The 7072-nt window shown below is 48.7% G+C and overlaps 1 non-coding gene across 1 annotated transcript; it reads left to right on the top strand.

The window, feature by feature from the left end:
• The first annotated feature begins 889 nt into the window (after positions 1–889).
• Positions 890–962, top strand: TRNAM-CAU (transfer RNA methionine (anticodon CAU)). Its single transcript has one exon. It is a non-coding gene; the product is annotated as a tRNA-Met (tRNA).
• The last annotated feature ends 6110 nt before the right edge of the window (positions 963–7072 follow it).

Here is a 7072-nt window from a genome sequence, read left to right on the forward strand (position 1 = left end):
GATAGTGACGAGGTTTTCTTTCTTGCGTGAACAGGCTGACGTTTTTCTTCGAACTGTAATCCAAGTGCTTTTACAGGATTCCTTGCCAGACAACGTAATATCAACATATTGTTTGAGGCCAGCTGATTTATCGGGCTGCCTACGAGAAGTTGTATCTTCGGTGCAGATTCTTAGGGCAAGATTCTCCTATGAGTACTTAACGAGTGTGACACTTAAGCCTTTATACAAAGACATGCTTGATGTTTTTTTGCCGATTCCTGTGTACCGTGGGTTCTACCAGCTGGGCCCTGAGCGTGACGTCCTCAAGCGTATTAAGCGAATGCCGGTGAAACCCTCAATTAAGTCTTTCGTTTTCCAACTGCATACCGGCACACTACTTGTGAAGCCATGGTTACACATCAAAGGCCTTTTTGTTCCATGGTCTGACAATTACTCGATTTGTAGAAAACCGGAAACAATTGAACATGTTTTTTGTTGACTGCCATGACGCGATATTCCTATGGGATGTACTTCAAAGGACTTTAAAAAAAGACCTGCCTTTAAGCCCTTTCGGAATTCGGTACTTACCTCGTGCTGAACCAGAAGCAGTGCCCAGTGATATATTCATGGTCATGTGCATGCACAGCATCCGGCGAACAAGAATGGACGTCAGACATGCACATTTTTATCCCCAATCGGCAAGACACTATTTCGTAGAAGCTGTCATGTATATTAGGGATGTTTATAAGGCACTAAATGAGCCTCCGGAGTGGATTACTGTTTTTGAGGAATTAGGCAAAATCAAGCCATTTTAAAACATACTAACTAGCCGAATGGCTAGGGATTTGATGTATTTTTGTCTCCTGTTATGTTTGTACAATGTTCATCACAAGGTAATAAAGAAAAAAAAGCCTCGGTAGCGCAGCAGGCAGCACGTCAGTCTCATAATCTGAAGGTCGTGAGTTCGATCCTCACTCGGGGCAAAGGCGGCACTTTATTTTTTGCTCCCTGACGCGATTGTGCATTCATATTTAGGCATTATACTGAAAGTATATTCCAATTTTATGCGGTGTAACTTTTCTTTATTGCCAGTCCTCGACATATCACCACAACACACATTCCTTAAATGCTATACACAAAAACGAAAGAGAAAGAAATAATTAATACAAAAGCCGAACAAGAAACAGTAAAATACACATTTGTCCGTCGCTACTGTGGCGTGACATTGTCGTATTAGAATTCCTTGAACGCTGTCAGGGGTTCAACCCTCGACAGCCACTCAGGAACAGGCTGTTCCAACTTCTACATATCGCTGCATACATTCTCGGAAGTATACACGCGCCTGTCGGGCATCCGGGTCACAATGGTAGCCCGCCATTCTTGCGCGCCATAAACAGTGGAGGCCCGTATGCATGATAAGGTCGTACGGGAATCCTTCGTCATCATTTACTGCCAGAAACCTGATTCCGTGTGGATCTATCGGCAACTCCTTTTTTAAAGTCCTTTGCAACACGTTCCAGAAAAAAACCCCTTCCCAACAACGGATGAAAACATGATCTATAGTTTCCGGTTTTTTTTTTTACAAATAAGGCAATGTGTTCCCCATGGCATGTAGACCCACGTTGTTCCATGAAAATTTTAACAAATAAAGTTCCGGTATGTAATTTAAGAAAGAATGATTTCGTGGCTGGTTGAACTGGCATCATCTTCACTCTTTTCAGTACGTCTTAGCCTGGGCCTCCACTGTACACGGCTCTGTACATGGGTACAAGCAAAACACTATCACACAAATCACGGTATAACTTTTTCCGTTTTGCACTCCACAAATATTCCCTTGAAAAACAAACTCGCAAAAAAGAAACACTATCAACTATTTCTCGAAAGATACCATGGACCGATCCTGGCATTATTTCGGTACCTACTACAAATTCGGGAAGTGCTCTTGACAGCCTCATTTGGATCACCGTGCGCAGAAATGGGTCGTTTGTATCTCGAAAGAACAAGAATCTATTCACCAGTTGACGCAAGAAGAGGTGCGCCAACCCCAGACCGCCATCCTTCACACGCCGGAAGAGATTATCTCGGCTGCATCGCTCCCACCTCGATGCCCACACGAATACCGCGAACACGCGGTGCAGTTTCTGCACATTAATCCGTGGGCACTGTAGGACCTGCATTACGTACCAGATCTTTGTCACGAGAAACACGTTGCACGCTGTAGCTCTCGCGAATATTGACAAGTGACAGGCGTTCCATCGGTCGGCTTTTTCTTTAGTTCTTTTGTCCGCTCCTTCCAGTACTCGCTACTGTCCTTGTAGGCATCAAGGCGTGCGCCTAGGTACTTGACCGGCGTCGTGACCCAGGTGACGTTCGAAAAGTGATCTGGTGGGGACGCCCATGCTCCATGCCAAAACCCCGAAGATTTCTGCCAGTTCACGAAGCTATTAGTGGCGTTACCAAACTGTCTGACGATACTAAAGGTATTCAATACATTTTGCTTATCTTTACAGCACACAGCCACATCTTCAGCGTATGCCAATAGCTTCACCTTTGCTGATTGAAGACAAAACCCCTTAATATATTCATTTTCGATGATGGCCGGACATAGCGTTTCTATGTAGACACAAAATAGGAGTGGACTGTGTTGACAACCCTGGCGAACGGAGCGCTTCACGTTAATGGGGGCCCCCAACGTGTGATTAATTATGTCTGTTATAGCAGCTTCGGTACGTCATGGTCCCCCCCCTCAGCGATTATGTGGCCAAAATTAACGTGTTCAAGAATGGTAAGCAATATCTCGTGAGAAACACAATCAAACGCTTTCTCTAAGTCTAGCTGGAGGATCGCTACTGCATCGCACATGGCGTCACAACACTCCAGCACACACTTCATCTTATGGATGTTAGTGAAAATGGTTCTTCCATGAATACCACACGTCTGGTGTGGGCCGACTACTTCCTGAATAACTGACTGGACCCGTCGTGCCAACACCTTCATCAATAATTTGTAGTGGCAGTTAGTAAGCGCTATGGGTCTGTAGGAGGAAAGTTGTTTAAGCTTTTCCGTCTCTTCTGTTTTCGGAATTATCACTGTATGGGACTGGCCAAAGGATGGTGGAAATATTTTCAGTTCGTATGCTTCATTGAAAACTGCGTTTAAGATAGGAGCTAGGAGGCCTTTAAACTATTTGTACCAAGTTGCACAAAGACCGTCCGGACCTGGTGACTTTCCAGGGTTCAGGTCTTCGATGGCCTTCATCACTTCATGTTCTGTAATTGCCGTTCTAACGTTTCTTTAGCTTCACTCGAGAGCTGTGACACTCGCTGCAAAAATAAATTCTTGAAAGCGTGCATATTGACAGGCTTGAATGCAAAAAGTTTTATGTAATGCTCAAAGAAAGCACGCCCTATGATATAGTTATCGGTTAGTAGCACCCCTTCATATTCAATGGCCTCAATCTGCTTATGTCTCGAGCGCTTTTTTTTTCTAGTCCCATTACTCTTTTCGTTGGCGTTTCCCCGCATGTTAGTCTTTGTGCTCTCGCGCGCACGAGTGCGCCTCGATAGCGCTCTTCGTCGAACACCTCGAGCTTCTTCTTAACAGCGCGCATATCTTCTTGATAGGCGCCCGGTTGCATGCATTCGAGATTTGCCAATTTTTCCAATAATGATTTTAAATCCTTTTCTCTGGCCTTTGCTTCATATCGGAGTACGCTACTTCTTTCAATTGCCTTCATTTTAATGGTTTGTTTGAGCAACACCCATACCTCACCAAGCTTCATAGAACTGTCTGTTCCAAAAGAATTCAGAGCAGCCACTACTTTTTCGTTAAAGGTTTCATCCCGTAGCAGTTCTGCATTAATTTTCGAGAGTTCCCAGACGAATTTGTTTCGTTCTTTCTTGCTGCCCACCCTGCATTTTACTAGGCAGTGTTCAGAATATGATATGGCGGTAACTGTATAGCACTGGCATTTTTCTACTAAATCATATGAAAGATAGATACGGTCTAATCGTGCGTGATCTGTGCCCTGAAAGTGAGTGTACATCACGTCTCGGTCAGCCCTAAAACAGTCAGCGATATCTTCTGATTCGAATTCCTGTAGTATCTGCGCCAGGATGTCGCTGCTTTTGTCATCAACTACGCGTCGCGTAGACCTATCCTCGGCGTTCAATACGCAATTGAAATCCCCAACACAGGCTATCGTTTTTTGAACAGAGAACTGATGTTCTAGGTTCAAAAAGAATGTTGCCCTCTCTTGCACCGTATTACGTGCGTAAATGCACAACACGCGCCATTCGACACGGCAATAACTGAAATCACAAACGATAAGTCGACCGGAAGTGCTCTAAAAGTAACCGTCTATGACCAGCCTGGAAGCTTCCTCACGAACAACACACACCCCGCCGAAGTCCGCGCCACCCCGCCGAAGTAGGCGTGGCTCACTACCGTATAGTAGTTGCATGTGAACCTTTGCACCATGCTCCCGGTCTCCTCCTCGCCGTCTACCTTGGTTTCTTGTACTGCTAAAACGTCGAGGTCGTGGTCCACTCGCAGTCAATACACCTGACTCTGTTTCCTTTTGGCAGTCAGACCTCGAACGTTTAGCGTGCCGAGGCTAAGCGACGGGTTGGTAGCCATTATTATTGAAAACCGGAGGGGAGAAGGCCCGGAGCATGGTGCTCACCTTAACGTCTAGCTGACCGCTAGACGCCTCCGTGGCCATCCGGTGGCTCTCGCCCAGTTCGTCTTCGGTCGGCTTCGGGGTGAGCCTACGGTCAGCCTCCAGTTCGGCTTAGGCTTGAGGGAGGAGCGCCTTCCCGGTAGCTTCTTAGCGGGCGGTGCCTCGGAGTCACCGCCGGCCTTTCCGTCGACTTTCTCCTCCTGCTGCAGGGACGTCTTGACCGGTTCCGAGACGCATTCGACGCGGGCGCTAGTTGGGGTCGCGTTGTCTTCCTCTGCCTGAGTAGCATCCGTAGCTGGCTGGCAGCTCACATTTTCTTGTGGGTCCGTCCTCAAACTCTCGAGTGTAGCTGCTGGCTCTTTTGGGGGAGGTACATTGTTCCACCCTCTTTCGGTCGGCGTGGTCGTCCCGCTCGTTTCGGCCGCCACGTTGCTGTTTCCAGCTCCCTTGGCCGCTTCCTCCCTCTCGGTCACGTCCATCATATGTTCTGAGCTTGACGGCTCACTCTCGCCGAGCCCGCGGCTACTGCGTAAGAACGTACACAGTCCGCGTCGTTGTGTCCGAAAAGCCTGCGCCGAGAACAACGAGGAACCTTACATTCTCGTCGAACGTGGCCAGAGCCCCGGCAGCGCAGGCACTGCATGGGGCGACCTGGGGCAACCACCAGCGCAAGCTCGCCGGCGACGCGGATCTGGTGGGGCAGGCCGTCAACTTTCATCCCAGTCTTGAGCTGCAGCAGCAGCACTGCTCGGGTCGTAGAGCCCTTGTCGCAAATGCCATCCACTCGCCAGCGCTCCCGGGTCAGTTCAGTCACTTAGCCAAAGGAGGCCAGCGCGGTCTTCACGTCTTCGCCATCCACCCCATGCAGAAGCCAGTGGATACGAAGCTTCACCTGTTGTTCCTTGGGGTCTATCACCAGGCAGCGACGCCCCTTCACCAGCAGCTCCTTGAGTGTCGCCAGCTTTTGGGCAGCCTCGGCTGTCTTCATCGTCACCGCCCATACATGGTTGATTTTGTACGCTCCAAGGGTGACGACGCCAGAGAGCATACCAACAGCTTGAAGCGCGTCTCGAAAATCATCTACACGAAACGGGCGAACACGAGCGTCGCCGTGCAAAAAAAAGAAAATGTGTTTAAAAAAATACGTCCTGTAGGTAGACGAGGCAAAATTATCTGGTAATCCTTATCTTCTTCCGTCGAAAGCCTGTTGCCGCGGCTAACAGCCGCATATGTCACTCCATTGGAGCCCATGATCCCGCGATCCGTTCAGCTCGAGAGCCGGAAGCAGAATGTTATGCGGTGTAACTGCTCCACACTATTTTACTTTCCGAACTCCGCCTAAAATAGCAGTAAGGAGATTAGAGGAAATAATTAGAGCAAAGTAAGGAAATAGAGCAAGGAGTAGCGCAGTAGGCAGCGCGTCAGTCTCATAATCTGAAGGTCGTGAGTTCGATCCTCACTCGGGGCAAAGCGGCGCTTTACTTTTGCTCCCTGACGCGATGGTGCACTCATATTTAGGCCTTATACTGAAAGCATATTCCAATCTTATGCGGTGTAACTGCTCCACACTATTTTACTTTCTCAACTCCGTCTAAAATAGCCGTAAGGAGATTGGACACGTCTTGTCGTGCGACATGTCTGCCTCTCTAGCGCAGGATTCCACTTCCGGGCACCGCAGTGAACGGACGTGTTATCATGCGCTCCGACGGAGCGGCGTTGGCGGTCGCAAATGGCCGCGGTAACAAGAATGCTGTTTTTGAAGACGACGATTATCAGGTGATTTTGCCGCACTTGCCTACCGGACGAATCGTCCTTAATACTGTTTTTTTACACGCGGACGTCCGTGGAAGACCGTACAAGGTTGGGGATTTCCGCGACGCTCTGGTTCGTCTGGAACTGCTCCCCGAAGTATTTGCTTTGGGGGCGTATCATATGAATCACTTGTGGGCGGTCATGAGGAAGACGACTGAAGCCACTAGGAAACTGCTTGCTATTCGAAGCCTGATCAGGGGGTAAATCTCCGCATGGCTGCCATTGGCTGTTTTTGAGCAGACGCTCTTTCGACGCTAGCGCCAAGGTCCCCTTCAGTTACGGCCCTAACCAATGGGCGACGCAGAAGATAAATGGCGGCGCACACGATTGTTTACGTGGTCATGGCAACAGGAATAGCAGCCGCGTGTGCCTCCTCTCCCAAACGTGTTTCTTTTCCTTTTGTTTTTATTATGCCGACCCGCTCCGCTCATTTTCACCCTTTCCCCCATGCCGCGCGCGCCACTTACTTCCTTTTTTGTTTTTACCTGTACGCGGCGCGTTTTTTTTTTTTTTCATCATCTCGCGCGTGCTACGGCGCACCACGCACCAGCTCGCAAGCAATGCGCGCGCTACGAAGCCCATTGGCATTGCTTGCGAGCT

This window comes from Dermacentor variabilis, chromosome 3 (genome assembly GCF_050947875.1).
Source record: "Dermacentor variabilis isolate Ectoservices chromosome 3, ASM5094787v1, whole genome shotgun sequence".
Lineage (NCBI taxonomy): Eukaryota > Metazoa > Arthropoda > Arachnida > Ixodida > Ixodidae > Dermacentor > Dermacentor variabilis.